We start from the raw sequence: 17133 nt of genomic DNA on the forward strand, positions 1-17133 counted from the left end.
TTAAATCTGAAGGAGTTAAGTTTCCCACAAAGTCCTTCCATTTTTTTCCTAGGGAACTTTTCAGGAGGTTCCTTAAAGAAGTACTCGGGTTAACAGAAGAAGTAGTGCCTCCAGTGCAAAAGATCTTTTATCTCCCTTGTTGACGGAAGGTTGAGAGACAGGGAATTGAAGATGGAGGGACTGGAGTATCCCCAGATAATTTAAATCTAACTTCTTTCCTAGAAACATCTCAAGAGGATAGCCAAAACAGAGCAACTTTGCCGGTGACATTTGTCAATGAGTCTGATAAAGACTACATTTTTAGACTTTACTTTCGACAATAAGAAGTGAAGTTCTTGGGTCAACATATCTGGTCATTTTCTGATGTCTAAACAAACTCAGGAAAGGTATGTCTTTCCTTTCATTACATTAGGCGGTACTTTCAATAGGTGGATAGTTCTTCCTGAAATTTCTTGTAAAATATATTATTAATTTTAGCGGCCCAAAATTTTTTTTGCAATCCAAGACAATTTGACCCAGATTCTGTAACTAGCACTGTTGTCAGCAGCTGCCTTGAAAGTGGCCATCAATTGTGTGCCAATCATGCAACGACGCTGGGTACAGAATCCACGCCTCCATGGTTTTCCAGGCCTTAACTTCTGACACCTACCTTTGATGTGAATCGCACCTCCATAGGCGCTTTAGGCTGCCTAACACCATTTCCAGCATTAGCCATGCCAATAGTGGCATTAGGCGGCACAAAGCGCCTAAGGAGGCAAGATTCTAGCACTGATCTTTTAGGTGCCAGCAGATGCCTTGAAACTCATTTAAAAACATCATTTAAACACATTTTTTTACTGAATGTGTGCGCCTACCAGTGCCTAAAAAATAGGCACCAGTTAGAGAACCCGGGCCTTAAAAGTTTTTCTAGATTCTAAAGAGAATGTTGCCTTATCTGTTCTAGTTATAAATTAACTACAAGGTTTCCGTGGTATGTTTAGTAAACCCTCTTGATGCCTTATTTCTCCTTATTTTAGTATTTTCTTTGATAATCTCCCATGATGATTAAGTTATTTTTTTTTTCTTTAGATATGAGTATTTACCCCATAGTGCACAGTAAAGTGATTTAATAAACATTGATTATTGATTATTTTTATTTTTAAAATTTGTATTCTACTTAAAGCCTAAGCAGACTAGAATTAAACAGACATAATCCACTACATACAGACTCATAAGAACATAAGAATTGCCACTGCTGGGTCAGACCAGTGGTCCATCATGCCTAGCAGTCTGCTCATGCGGCGGCCCTTAGGTCAAAGACCAGTGCCCTATTTGAGTCGAGCCTTACCTGCATATGTTCTGTTCCAGTAGGAACTTATCCAACCTTTTCTTGAATCCCTGAAGGGTGCTTTCCCCTATACCAGCCTCTGGAAGAGCATTCCAGATTTCTACCACTCTCTGGGTGAAGAACTTCCTTACATTGGTACGGAATCTTTTACCTTCCAACTTTAGCGAGTGCCCTCTCGTTCTCTTCACCTTAGAGAGGGAGAACAATCTCTCTTTCTCTACTAAGTCAATTCCCTTCAATATCTTGAATGTTTTGATCATGTCCCCTCTCAGTCATAAGAACATATGAATTGCCGCTGCTGGGTCAGACCAGTGGTCCATCATGCCCAGCAGTCTGATCATGCGGCAGCCCTCTGGTCAAAGACCAGTGCCCTAACTGAGACTAGCCCTACCTGCATATGTTCTGGTTCAGCAGGAACTTGTCTAACTTTGTCTTGAATCCCTGGAGGGTGTTTTCCCCTATGACTCCGGAAGAGCGTTCCAGTTTTCTACCACTCTCTAAATGAAGAAGAACTTCCTTACGTTCGTACAGAATCTATTCCCTTTCAACTTTAGAGAGTGCCCTCTTGTTCTCCCTACCTTGGAGAGAGTGAACAACCTGCCCTTATCTACTAAGTCTATTCCCTTCAGTACCTTGAATGTTTCGATCATGTCCCCTTTCAATCTCTTCTGTTCGAGGGAGAAGAGGCCCAGTTTTCCTAATCTTTTGCTGTACAGCAGCTCCTCCAACCCCTTAACCATCTTAGTCGCTCTTCTCTGGACCCTTTCGAGTAGTACCATGTCCTTCTTCATGTACTGCGAACAGTGCTGGACGCAGTACTCCAGGTGAGGGTGCACCATGACCCAGTACAGTGGCAAGATAACCTTCTCCGATCTGTTCGTGATCCCCTTCTTTATCATTCCTAGCATTCTGTTAGCCCTTTTCACCGCTGCCGCACATTGTGTGGACGGCTTCATCAACTTGTCGATCAGAACTCCCAAGTCCCTTTCCTGGGAAGTCTCTTCAAGTACCACCCCAGACATCCTGTATTCATGCATGAGATTTTTCTTACCGACATGCATCACTTTACACTTATCCACATTGAACCTCATTTGCCATGTTGATGCCCATTTCTCGAGCTTGATTCTGTCATGTTGCAGATCTCTGCAATCCACCTGTGTCTTCACTACTCTGAATAACTTCGTATCGTCTGCTAATTTAATCACCTCGCTTGTCGTACCTATGTCCAGATTGTTTATAAAGATGTTGAAGAGCACAGGTCCAAGCACCGAGCCCTGTGGCACGCCACTGGTGACGCTCTTCCAGTCTGAGTATTGTCCATTTACCCCAACTCTCTGTTTCTCTTTTCAAGGGAGAAGAGGCCCAGTTTCTGTAAGAGGTAGAATAATTACCTCTTCACTTCTTCCTCACAAACATTGTATTACATCAATTATACTTAAAAACGTGGAGGGGCATAATCAAAAAAAGCGTCTAAGTCCCCTTTTGGCCTAAGTCCCTAAACGTTCAACCCAGAAGCAGGGAAAGTGTCCATAACCAAAACAAATGTCCATGTTTTGATTATGGCCTTCCTCTGCCTAAATGCCCAATCTCCACTACGTCTAAAAGTACACCCACAGCACATCTACACTTTTTAGCCATAATGAAAGAAAAAAACGCCTAAGCTGCAAACGTCCAACAGAAGAGCTTTTAGGCAAAGGAGGAGCCAGTCCTTCGCCTAAAAGCTGGATTCTGTAATCGGTGTCTGTCAAAAACAACACCGGTTACAGAATCCCCCCCCCCAACCATCAAGGCAGGAGGGTGCCCAAGCCCTCCTTCCATGTCAAACCACCAAACCCCCCCCCCCCCCGACAATATCGGGGCAAGAGGGAGCCCAAGCCCTCTTGCCCTGCTGAAGTCGCAACCCCCCGACTCGATCGGGGCAAGAGGGAGCCCAAGCCCTCTTGCCCCGGCCAACCACGGCACCCCCAACTCATTCGGGCCAGGAGGGAGCCCAAGCCTTCCTGGCCCAGGCGACTCTCTACCCCCACTCCCCACTAAATTACGGGCAGGAGGGATCCCAGGCCCTCCTGCCCTCGATGAACCCCCCTCTCCCCAACATCTGCCCCCCCCAGAACCCCAGACTGCCCCCCCAGCTGACCCGTGACCCCCCGGCCGACCCCCCCCTCCCCGTCCTTTTTTTTCATTGGCTGGACAGACGGGTGCCAAACCCGTCCGTCTGGCAGGCAGTCCACAGAAGAATGAGGCTGGATTGGCCCAGCCGTACCAAAGCCCTGCCTACTGGTGGGGCCTAAGGTGCCTGGGCCAATCAGATTAGGAGCTGCTAATTGCTTATAATTGGCACCAATTAAGCTTTTTAAATAATTAAGTTAGGCACCTAGGTTGGCTAGGCGTGGTTTATAGAATCGTGCCCTAAGAGTTTATTCTGCAAAGCTTTTTCCACTTAGAGGCCCTTTGACTAGACTGCATTAAGCAGCTAAGGTGAGTTTATTGCACATTAAACATTATTGTGGGCCTGACTTAAGTTTAACATGTGTTAAAATATACAGCATGGTAACAAAAAAAAAACTGTGCTAGCTATTTTCCATGGAAGTGGTACATCAATGTGCATCAATGTGCCTGGGACAGTGAGGAAGAGTGGTCTGCTGTGATAGGTGCTGATAGCATGGCTGCACTTACCACCATTTGAAGAGGAAGCAGTAGATGCAGCTGCACTGCCAACAGACTGGTAGTGCCTCTGCAGTCATATGAAGCTGCTCATGCTGGCAAAGATTTAAAGAGGAGAGTGATGCACATGCCCTTCAAGATAAAAGAGAATCGTGAAATCATCCAACATACTAATTCCAGGTCTCAGCACTGCTGTTTGCTACTGTTTGGGAAGGTCAGAATGTGCTTTCTATGACGGATTAGGTGGGCTTTATTTCTAGTCCACCATGTTAAGGACCCCTGAGGAAGGTAACTTCTTTGCCGAAACACGGACCGTGTAGGGTCTGCTGCTTTGATATACAGGGTCTGCTGACATTTTATATAGCACTATGCCTGCCCCTTCCTCCACAAAATGTGCACAACCAAAACTATGCTATAACTTGCACATGTAAATTTGTATGCTAAGCAAAAAAAAAATAAAAAAAATGGAGCATACAAGTTTCTACAGCTAGGGGACACTGTTCCCTCTAAGCTGAGTGTGAGTCCTGCCAGTGGGGGATGCTGTTTCACTGTCACATTTTTAATAGTGAGGAACAGGCAAGCTCTGTAGAACTTCAGGTAAGCTCTACAGGCCACAATATTGAAGCCCCCCCACTCCCTCCCCATCACAAACACACACACACATTGGTAGCAATGCAGTTGGAGGACTCCCACTCAGAGGGAACAGTGCTAGGGGGCATGTGTATTATTTTCCAATGTTTATGTTTATGGTTATTAAAGTTTGATAACCCACCAGTGCTGCATGCAGTTTACAATTAAATACTTAAAAATGCTTGGAAAAGGAACACCATTATCAATAGGTCAGAGAAAATATCTTTCATTCATTCAGAATTACAGTATTTGAAACAAGACACAGGCAGGCCTAGTAACATAAGAGAGTCAAATATAATTATTCCCTAACACATTCCTCCCCCCCCCCTCACCCCAACCAAAAAAAAAAAATTATCTGTCTACCCCTATACACCTGATTCATTCAATCTGGTAACATGTAAACAGGAACACATTCCTTAAATGTAGCTAGAAAAAGTCACATTATAGAACACTGCAGCACTTGAAGCTTCGGGTCTTTGGTACAACCTACCTAATGAAGAGTCTTGCATGGTTCCTGAATTGCCTGTTTAAATCATAGTAACATAGTAACTATGATTTAAACATAGTAGATGACAGCAGATAAAGACCCGAATGGTCCATCCAGTCTGCCCAACCTGATTCAATTTAAATTTTTTAATTTTTTTCTTAGCTATTTCTGGGCAAGAATCCGAAGCTCTACCCGGTACTGTGCTTGGGTTCCAACTGCCGAAATCTCCGTTAAAACCTACTCCAGCCCATCTACACCCTCCCAGCCACTGAAGCTCTCCCCAGCCCATCCCCCACCAAACGGCCATACACAGACACAGACCGTGCAAGTCTGCCCAGTGCTGGCCTTAGTTCAATATTTAATATTATTTTCTGATTCTAGATCCTCTGTGTTCATCCCACGCTTCTTTGAACTCAGTCACAGTTTTACTCTCCACCACCTCTCTCAGGAGCGCATTCCAGGTATCCACCACCCTCTCCGTACAGTAGAAATTCCTAACATTGCCTTTGAATCTACCACCCCTCAACCTCAAATTATGTCCTCTGGTTTTACTATTTTCCTTTCTCTGGAAAAGATTTTGTTCTACGTTAATACCCTTCAAGTATTAACGTAGAACAAAAATCAAGTGTTAAATCAAGTATTAAATCAAGTGTCAAGAAACACCCACCAGTGATGTTGCTCCCTGCTCTCCAAGTTTAAAAGTCAGCCAATCCAAGGAAGCAGTTTGTCATCAGTAGTTTCATTGTCAAAGGAATGAAGCTAAACTGGGTTTTTTTTACTCCATTAGCACAACCATTTGTGAATTAAGGTGAAGAATTCTGATTCTACGATGATCTTAGAACTATTTCTTATGAGTGGATTTTTGAATAGTGCAAGTCTGAGGGAAAGAAGCTGGCATTTTTTTTTAATTAGCTTGTTTTGAGTACAACCCAAAATTCCTCAGGAATCACTGCAGCTATTCCAGGACCAGAGCCAGAGAGAACACTTAGTGATTACAGTCCCATCCAAAAGAAGAATCCAAATGATCCTCTGGCACTCACTGCAGCTTTCCTAGGAGCTAAGCCACAGCAAAACACTGGCTGATTTGTCCACAGCTCTGTCCAAAGGAGGAATCTCACATTCCCTCAGTATTTACTGTAGCTTTCTCAGAAGTCCTATCACATAAAACACTCAGGCCTATATTCTATAAACTGCACTGTTAGGCGCCCTACTGGTACCTAACTTAAGCGCAAAATGCTGTTTAGAAACTGTTACAAGTGGTTTTAAAAGAAAAATGTAGGCGCCTACCAGCACCTATAAACAGCACCTGGTTATCTCAACACGTTGGCACTTAATGTAGGCCAATCCAGTACGTTTAAAATGGTAAAACTTCTTGCGAGTTTTTGTAAATGTCAGCAAGACGAGAGACTGCGTCCTGGATTTTTAAGTTTTCTTAAATTTGCCTTCTAAACAGCGTATTAGATGCCTCTTTTCGTTACGGTGTTTACCCTTTTGAACTTTTGAATACATAAACTTAATCCTTTCTCTGTTTGTTTGGACAGTTAAATTATTTAAACCCATTCAAGCTAAGTATCGGGTCTCCTGATGAAGGAAAAATAACGTGGTCCCCGTTGGGACCCGGGACCCTGGAATCTTCACACGATATGTGTATTACACATTTGAAAGAATTGAGATGCAAGTGAAATTCATTGGATATAAAATATAAAATTCATTTTTATTATTTTTCAACAATTACCAACACATGTGCAGTGACTGGATGGTGGGCTCCCCTATAGGGTAATTCTCTTGGGGAGCTACACAATTCTGAGCATATGTGAAAAAATGTTGTATCCGTGTTTCCCCAAAAATAAGACACTGTCATATTAATTTGGGTCCAAAAAATGCGCTAGAGCTTATTTTGGGGGGGATGTCATTCTTTTTTTGTGTACAACTATCATCTCTTACCCATCCCCTTGTGCAGCATATTTCTATCCCTCCCTCCCATCCCCCTCCCCCACCCCGTGCAGCAGGAACCCGAAAGCAATTTCATTGTGTTGTGTTAGATCTAATCTAAACTAAGCATTGTTCTTGTATGCCACATCTTCCCTATAAACTAGAGCTTTAAATGGTTAACAAATAAACAAATTACAGATCATTCTTAAACAAACTGAATTTCAGATATCATAACATTTCTGAAATAAAAAAAAGTCTTGAGATCTTGTGGAACAGATAATACAAATTCATTCCCCCTGTGCAGCAGGATCCCGATGACCCCGCCAACCCATCCCCCTGCACAGCATCTTTCCATCTCTCCCTCCCACCCCCATTCACGGCCTTCCCCACCGGAGCCTTCCCTTGCCACATCACTGATAACATCATCAGTGATGCAGCAGAGGGAAGGCCCCGGCAGGGAAGCCTGAGAATGTCGGCCTCATGGTGGGAGGATTGGCGGGGTTCTGCTGCATAGGATGGGAAGGAGGGATGGAAAGATGCTGCGCAAGGGGATGGGTGAGAGGGGAAGAAAGATGCTGCACATGGAGGGGGGGAAAAGTGCTGCCACCAGTGAATTGGGGAGTATCGGGGCCATTTGGGAGGGGCTTCAGGGGTTGATTCAACTAGGGCTTATTTTGGGGGTAGGAATATATTAGGACCTACCTCGAAAATCATGCTAGGGCTTATTTATGGGGTAACACGGTAGTTCGCATTAAGTAGAGTTTGTTTGGATTCACTCAGCACACGGAAGAATTGGTGTTCATTCAAGAAACTTTCCGCGGTTCTTTGACACATTTGCATTCCCGCATAGAATACTTACACCACAACATGAACCATTAGGCAATAGTTCCTCCTAATGAATGCACCCCCTACTGAACACTGGTATTGCTTGTGTAATTTGGTGTAATTAAAAATAAAAAGAAGAAACAGCTTCGCTTTGTTTCCATTTTTGCTTTTTAAAATAAAACAGTCCCACAGAAAAAAAACGTGTCCAGCTTAGTGTAATTTCTATTGCTAAAAATAATATTCTGCTTTAAAGTTTAATTCACCTGTCATAGAAACCAAAACACATGGCTATGATCTAGTTTTTAAAAATGAATGTATTGAGTCTTACATCTTTTCAATGAGGAGTAAATAGCATTACAAAATGAAAACGCTTGCTTTAGAGTGTTTATTCTAGAAATGCATTGATCTCAACAATATGGTTTTGGCAGGTTAAAGGAATACAGGACTTTCACGTACCATTTCATTTTCAGTGTATTTCTACAGGTACCACTTTGTGTACAGGCTTGAGAACAGCATCTTGTTAGCAATCCAGTGAATATGGAATATTTGTATCTCTTAAATCATCCAAATATTAAGCTGATTTTCATGTCTTAATTAAGATTTTCTCTTTTTTTTCCTAATTGAAAAAGATTTTTCCACAAATACGAATTGTGACAGGTTGGATGGCAATAGTAATTGGCTCGAATTGCTTTAGTATTTTTACAAAAAACAATTGCGGCGGGTGGGGTAAATTTTCCCAATTTTTATAGGTACTATCAGGCCTATATAATGTGTCAGGGTATGTATTGGGTTAAATTTTGCAGATGATTGCAGTATATATAAATTCTTTTCATATTACTGCTACACACAAGGCTTTTTATCTAACATGGCACTCACACAGCTTCTTTCACACAATCACCTCAGCCTTAAGAACTATAATAACAATACACTAGCCCCCTCTTCTATTAAACTGCGTTAGCAGTGTTTAGTGCAGAGATCTACACTGAATGGCCTGCGCTGCTCCCGACGCTCATAGGAACTCTATGAGCGTCAGGAGCAGCGAGGGCCATTCAGCACGGCTCCCCGCGCTAGAAACTGCTAGCGAAGTTTCATAGAAGAGGCCCTAAGTACACGTTTTTGGAACAATTTGCTTGGCCGCTGCTTTATTAACAGTTCTTGAAATAACAGTGCAACAAACCTTCACAAACTTAACACTTTTTCCAGTCTGACCTTACAATCAATCTTCACTGTCAGCTAGTCAGTAACGACCTAGCTGCACTGTCAGTCATACACGCATTCAATATTCATATCACACAGCATTACCCCTCCCCCCTCTCCCCCAATGAGACCTGATGTGTTGCCTGGCCTCATCTACCAGTAGTGGTATCGTACACAAGTATTCCATACCCCATAATTCCTTTAAACACTTTTATCCCAACTACCATGGCTGTCTGGAAGCACCTTACTTTTCCGCAGCTGCAACGTCCCCCAATCCTGGTTTTACGAGTGGTATTGTGGGTAATATGATAAGCAAAGAGCACAATTAGGATATATTGAAGGGTAGAACGAAGTGTCCATGTAGGAACCATAAGGAATAAGACGTCTGTCTATGAATGCTGGAGTATGGTCTTGCCCAACTTTAAATGTAAGGAGCAAAATTTTGAATGTCAGCCAGTGTGTAATTGGTAACCAGTGAGCCAAAATTAAAAATGGGGTGACATGATTGTATTTTTTGACTTCAGCACACACACCAATCCCCTACTCTCCTACCCTAGCAACCACTCAACCAAGCAATCCCAAAACACTACCTTATCCTATACCCATTTACCCTCCTAACTTAACCCATTGCTGACTTTTATTGTCCCCCACCCCCCACACACATATACATAAACCCACTCACATGATACATTCCTTCCAGCTCATAACAGAAGCTTGGCCCTAGTTACTAGCCTATCACTTAATTAGTGGATTTCCTTATTCATTTATTGTCATTTTATGGACTGGACTGCCTGACTACTCCAAAAAGAGTAGGCCAAAAACAGAGGCAGGATCCAACAACAGAAACATAGAGGATCACCGAACAGGAATGCAGTGTGGTAGCAATCAATTTATTTAAATATTGGCCATGTTTCGGCAGAAGCCTGCATCAGGGTTGTAAACAATACCTTTATCTGTGATTCAAGGAGGTCAATACAATTCATAATTCCAAGCAATTCACCAGCTTTTCATAATTGGAAAATTCCAAAAAGCAATAAGAATATGGAAATCCTCTTTTTTTTAACCAAATGTTTTGATAACAGACTTGATAACCAAGAATAAGTTAAATGTTTGTTTTGGCATTTAACATTCCATATAGTAATCACTATTTTCCATATAGACACAGGCACTGTATATATAGATAGCATGATTATCATGCCAGCACTGTCTAATTTAGGTATGCTATTCAGCGGACCTAAATTAACTAGTTATGCTTTTTTTATGTTGCTACTTTTTGGGGTTTTGCCAGGTTCTAGTGACCTGGATTTGCCACCATGAAGAAGGGCTATTGGGCTAGAATGGGGTGTCCAACCTGCGGCCCGAGGGCCGCATGCAGCCCCGTGAAGTATTTTGTGTGGCCCCGGTCGAGGGCAATGCAGTGTTTTCCTCTGCTGCCCCCGGGTGTTTACCGTTTTGCCGGCTCCCTCCTCTGTCTTGCTGGACTAGATAGATGGGCCACTGGGCTAGATGGATTGGTCAACCCAGTAAGGTTATTCTCATGTTCTTATTTTTTAAAAAAAAATGATATACTGCCTGGCTTGTAGAGATCACAGTGGTGTACTATAACTACATTAAAAAAAAAAAAAAAAAAAGAGATTAACTGCAAAAATATAAAAGGAAAGAACCCAACCATCCAAACAAAGAACTTGCATAACTAGCCCAACCATACAGAGTAATCAAGCAATAGGGCTGTCAGGTCCAAAAAGGCTCATTTCTACATCACCACCCAAAGGGCACCAGGGAGTCATGGTATCACTATCCTAAAATCAGAAAAAAAAGACCTTAAAGTTCTAATAAATAAATATTATGAACATAGGGTGAGACTAAAGAGGCTAAGCAGGAAGGGATATGGTCATTAAAGGCTCTATAAACAACAACAAGAAACTTAAAATCAATCCTGTTTCTAACTTGCAACCAATGAAAATAAATAAGTAAACGAGTTACGATGGTCCTGTTGCCTAACACCACATTTTTGAGGGGTTTGCTCAATTCTGAATTGTAACTTCTGAAATCCTCATAACACAACTCTTTCTCTGAGGATTTTTGAAGCTGTAGCTCAGGATCAAGCCCCAGGAGCTCAGTCTGCGATGAGTTGCCAGATCCAGGAAAGTGGAGCAGGAAATGCCTGCAGGGCTGCTGCTCATTATTATTATTATTTTTTCCCAGTATTTTCCTGTTCAAGCTGACGAGCCTGAAATTTTCAGTTGTTCATTTGTTAGATGCAGACTTTTTATGAACGTTATTGTTGCAAAATTAAGCATCGGCTGAAATACAGCTGTGTTGGCTAGTTGTTTTCAATAAAGGCTCAACTTATTCATTGTGTTGATCCTGTATAATTCTTTTCCTTCTACCTGGCTGTCTCCACAACTGCTGGTTGGATGTACTTCTGTGGAGTCTGGTTCCCTCTTTCATCCATACTTAGATTTTAGCAAAGCCTTTCATACATTTCCACATAGGAGGTGTTGATGCTGTTATACAGGTCATTGGTGAGGCCCCACTTGGAGTATTGTGTTCAGATCTGGAGGCCGTATCTGGTCCAGGATATAAAAAGATGAAGCGGTCCAGAGGAAAGTGATAAAAATGGTAGGGGGTTTGTACCAAAAGAAGTACGAGAAGAGATTAGAAGACCTCAACATGTATACACTGGAGAAGAGGAAGGACGGAGTGATATGATACAGATTTTTAAATATTTGAAAGGTATTAATATAGGACCAAATCTTTTCCAGAGAAGGGAAATTGGTAAAAATAGAGGACATAAATTGAGGTTGAGGGGTGGTAGACTTAATGTTAGGAAATTCTTTTTCATAGAGAGAGTGGTAAATAAAAAAAAAAAAAAAAAAAAAGAGAGAGTGGTAGATGCCTGGAATGTCCTCCTGAGGGAGGTGCTGGAGAGGAAAACTGTGATGGAATTCAAAAAAGTGTGGGTTCTTTTTGTTAAACAGAATTTTCTGGACCCCAGTTTGTTTGCAAAAGTTAGATGTATTTGATTTTGTTCATATATTGGGGTGGGGGGGATGTTTTTGAAGTATTCTTATGATTGATAAAAACGCAATTTTTAAGTTGATTATATGTATTGTATATTTAATGCATTGTTTTTGACTGAAAAATTAATAAAGAATTATAAAAAAAAAAAAAGCGTGGGATGAACACAGATGATTGCTAATTAGAATATGAATGGATTAACTTTCACAGTCAGAATCCCTCAAAGGAGATGGTTTGGATAGGCTGGAGCAAGCTTCAATGGCAACTCCAGTAGTTGGAAACTAAGCAGTGGCGTACCTAGGGTATGTGGCACCCGGGGCCCATCATTTTTTGACACCCCCCCCCCCATCTATATGAAAAATATGATTTTTAGTACCAATCTACAAATCGCACCACAAGAGTGTACCTAGGAAAAGGCTGCATCTTAAACATTGCAGTGAGCACTAGAACACCAACACATACATTGTAAAACTAAACAAGCCAGATCCCGCACAGTCAATTGGTCCTGTAGTCAATGCCAACTGAAAACTATGTCTTTTTCAGAACACACAGAACAGAGATACACCCTTACCCAAAATGGAATAATCACAAACTAAAAATAGAAATATGTAGACAAAAGTTAAACTGATCCGCCAAGAAACCAGACCCTGGATACAATGCAACACCACAAAAAACAGTAACACATGTCCTCTAATACAGTGCAAAATATAAAGACAGTAGATGTAAATTTGAAAAAACTGATACATAACAATCACCACTTTATAAATTAACAAATAAAAATAAAACAAATAATGAGAAATAAAAAAATACCATTTTATTGGACTAATCCCCGTAAGTTCGGTCCCCATCCCCGCAAACCACCTGATTCCATCCACACAAGCCTTGAATTGTTTATATTAAAGTATAAAAAGAAACAATATTCTGTACAATTGTCAATTTATAAATCAGCGTCTTCTCCCCACTCTCTTCCCCATTTCCCTTCAGCATCCTCAGCCCACTCTCTCTCCACTTTCCTTCAGCGCACGCACATAAAAACAAGCAAGTAATTTTATATCATTTTCATTCTATTCATTCATAGAAATTAAAGTCTAAATAATGCCAGTCACATAACAAAACATGATTTTACAAAAATAATTCCCTGCAGTCAAGCCTGCAAGGATTACTAGATGTCTTTCAGCAGTTCCCCTCCCTCCCTCCCCCTTACCTTTGTGGCCAAGTCAAAATGATCTACCAACAATAAAATTTTAAAAACACAAAGCACGCTGTACGCAGAGAAAATGTTAATTATCATTTATATTCCGCGGGTTTTCAAAGAGGTCAAGGCAGATGACTTTATGCAATGTCACCTCAGTAACAACTATACAAAAATAGACAAATATTCCCCCTCCCTTTTTACTAAACTGCGATAGCGGTTTTTAGCGTAGGGAGCTGCGCTGAATGCCCCACGCTGCTCTCGATGCTCATAGGCTCCCTGCGCTAAAAAACTCTATTGCGGTTTAGTAAAAGGGGGCCATAGTGCAAAATATAGACAGCAGATATAAATTTTCAAAACGGACACATTTTGATCACTAAGTTGAAAATAAAATCATTTTTCCTACTTTTTTGTCTGGTGATTTCATGAGTCTCTGGTCCTTCTTCTGGTCCTTCTTCTTTCTCTCTCCCCCTGGCTCCCCTCTTTATTTCTGCCTTTCTTTCTCTCTCCTCCTGGCCCCCCTCTTTATTTCTGCCTTTCTTTCTCTCCCCTTGGTCCCCCTCTTTCTTTCTGCCTTTCTTTCTCTCTCCCCCTGGCCCTCCTCTTTCTTTCTGCCTTTCTTTCTCTCTCCCCCTGCCCCCCCCTCTTTATTTTTTCCTTTCTTTCTCTCTCCCCCTAGCCCGCACAAAGCCATCGTGCTGATTTCTCCACTTCCACGATTCTTTCCCTACCCTCACCCCCAAGCCAGCAGCCGATTTCTCCCTGCTCCTTCCCCGATGTCCTGATGTCCTGAACTTCATCGGGCAGCAGCAGCATTCACAATTCACTGCTGTTGCCCGCTTCAGGCCTTCCTCTCTGTCGGGTCCTGTCTTCATGAAAACTGGAAGTAGGCAGGACCAGGCAGAGAACAAGGCCTGAAGCCGGCAACAGCAGCGAATTGTAAACGCTGCTGCTGCCCGAAGAAGGTAATGGAGCACCGATGCAGTCCGCTTCTCCCCCCTCCCAGCCGAACCCCCGCTGACCCTCCTATCTCCCCCCCCCCCGTGAACCTTTCCGACCTTCCCAGCGAGAGCAGCAAACCTCCTTCGCGGCTTTCTCCTCCCTCTGCCGCGTTACTGATGACGTCATCAGTGATGCGGCAGAGGGAGGATAAAGCCGACGCTACTGGAGGGAGGTTTGCTGCTTTCGCTGGGAGGGTCGGAAAGGTTCACTTGGGGGAGGAGAGATAGGATGGTCAGCGGGGTTTCGGCTGGGAGGGGGGAGAAGCGGTCTGCCTTGGTGCTCCAAGGCCTGGCGCCATTACCTTTTTCGATAATGGCGCCGATGCTGCTTTCGCTGGGAGGGTAGGAGCGCGATAGGGACCGGGCCAGCTGTGCACCCCCCCCCCCCTAAGGCGGCACCCGGGATGGACCTCCCCCTCGCCCCCCTTGGTACGCTACTGCCCTGGGGAAACAGCCTGCAACAAGATCGCGCGATGCCAGAGATCTTTGCCTGCTTCGGCTGTTTCCTCCGCCGCGGTCCCGCCCCTCCTCTGACATTCTGACATCAGAGGAGGGGCAGGACCGTGGCGGAGGAAACAGTCGAAGCAGGCAAAGATCTCTGGCATCGCGATCTTGCTGCAGGCTGTTTCCAGACGCGACACCCGGCGCAGGGGGGGGGAACTGGACCGGACCGGGAGCACCCCCTCAGGGCTTGGTACCCGGGGCGGACCGCCCCTCCCGCCCCCCCCCTTGGTACGCCACTGAAACTAAGGTCAATATTGGGTAAGACTTCTAAGATCTATGGCCCAGAAATAACAAAGAAAAAAATACATTTTAATTTAATCATTAAATTGTGATTACAGGGCAGACTGGATGGACCATTCAGTTCTTTATTTGCCGTCATTTACTATGTTACTACAGGGCCCATAATCAAAAGACATAGATGTCCAAAAAGCATCCTAAATCAGCACTTGGATGTCCTAATCGCCAAAATGTCCAAATGCCAATAATCAAAACCGTCTTTCTGTATGTCTAGCAAGGTGTTCCAGCCTCTGAACGTTCAGAGCATGAGATGGGCATGGTGGAGGCTGTTATATGCAGGCTTTGGGCAGTCTCAAGGGTGGGTTAGACATAGACGTCTTGCTGCGATAAACATTTTGCAAGGCATTCTGGACAGAACTAATATTTTGGAATTAGTCCTATTTTAGACGGGTCTAAGTGCCACAAAGGTACCCAAACTGCATGCATCAAAGTAAGACACCCCCACACTCCCCCAGTGCTCATGGACTCCCTCTCCAAAACATCAGCACCTGGTATGGGAAAGCTTAGTAGAGCTGCACATGGGTGACTTTAGTAGCCTGGTGGGTGGGTTAGTGATTCATAGAGAAGAGTAGCAAGTCCCATAAGCCACTCTAACCACTACATTCATGGTGGAAAATGTGAGCCCATCAACTCCCCCCCAACAAAAAAACAACAACCCTACTCTACTGCCATATAGGTGCCACCTGCAGCCATAATGGCTATTGGGGTTATAGACAGGTGGGTATAGTGAGTTTTTGGGGTGTTTTAGGGGGTTCACCATAACCTGTAAGGGAGTTCTGGTGAGATGTTTATTTGGTACCCTTTATGTGAAGTTCACAACAGTGCACTCTAAGGTGCTCCACTACTATGTTTTCATGTCTGGGCGGCCAGTCCATTACAGGACTGGCCCCTCCCATATCCAAATGGTCTTGTTCTGGATTTTTGGAATGTGGACAAAATTTTGGTCAAAAATGTGGTATAAAGATAGATGTCCTGGCAGTCTGGGTGTCCTAATGGTTTGGACATCCAGATAAAGGATTTAAAAATATATATATTTCTAGACGTATAGTGGTTTGCCTTTCTAAAATAGGCATTTTCTTACTGCCTACTTTGGACGTGTAGCACCATGCATCCAAATCGGACTTAGACATATGTTTTGAAAATGCCCCTCCATGTAAAATGAATGCACTCAGTATGGGCCCTGTAGTGACTCAGGATTGAGGAGAGGCCTAGGGGATCTGGCAAATCAGAATATTAGGCTACTCCCATTGTATCCCAGAATGCACTGGAAAATGGGCCTAAGATTCCGGTTACCGTATTTTCACGCATATAACGCGCATACGTGTATAACACGCATACGCTTATAGCGCGCGGGTCCAAAGCATTTCTGTAAAAAAATTTTTTATATAGCACGCACACGCGTATACCATGCATGCTGCTATAACCTCCTCCCACTCCCGCTTACTCTTCTGGCCTGCGAACCGCCATCCTCCCCCCCACTCGCGTCACCCCCCCTCCCCCGCGATCCTACATCCCCCCCCAGCACCGCAAAACATCTCTTACCCGATTGGGCATCAGCACCAGCACCAATGCACAGGACGTGCCAGTGTCAGTGCCCGAAGATCCTCCCTCGTTGTTGCTGGGCTGGGCTGGGCTGGGCGGTACGAGGGAGATCCTCCTTCTTCCTTGTACCGGGCTGGACTGGGCTTTGAGCATTTGCGCATGCTCAAAGCCTTCTGGTCTCGCTCTCTCTGAGATTCTCAGATTGAGAATCTCAGAGAGAGCGAGGGTGCTGGTGCCGGTGCCCAATCGGGTAAGAGATGTTTTGCGGTGCTGGGGGGGATGTAGGATCGCGGGGGAGGGGGGGGGTGACGCGAGTGGGGGGGAGGATGCCGGTTCGCAGGGGGGATGCTGGATCGGAATGAAAAAAAAAACATTGTACAACGCGCTCACACGTATAACGCACAAGGTTATGCACGGTTTGTAAAAATCGTGTATAACGCACGCGTTATATGCGTGAAAATACGGTAGTCCAGGTGTCTAAGGCCCCTCCTACACCTCTTAACTTCATCCTATG

This window comes from Geotrypetes seraphini, chromosome 6 (assembly GCF_902459505.1).
Source record: "Geotrypetes seraphini chromosome 6, aGeoSer1.1, whole genome shotgun sequence".
Lineage (NCBI taxonomy): Eukaryota > Metazoa > Chordata > Amphibia > Gymnophiona > Dermophiidae > Geotrypetes > Geotrypetes seraphini.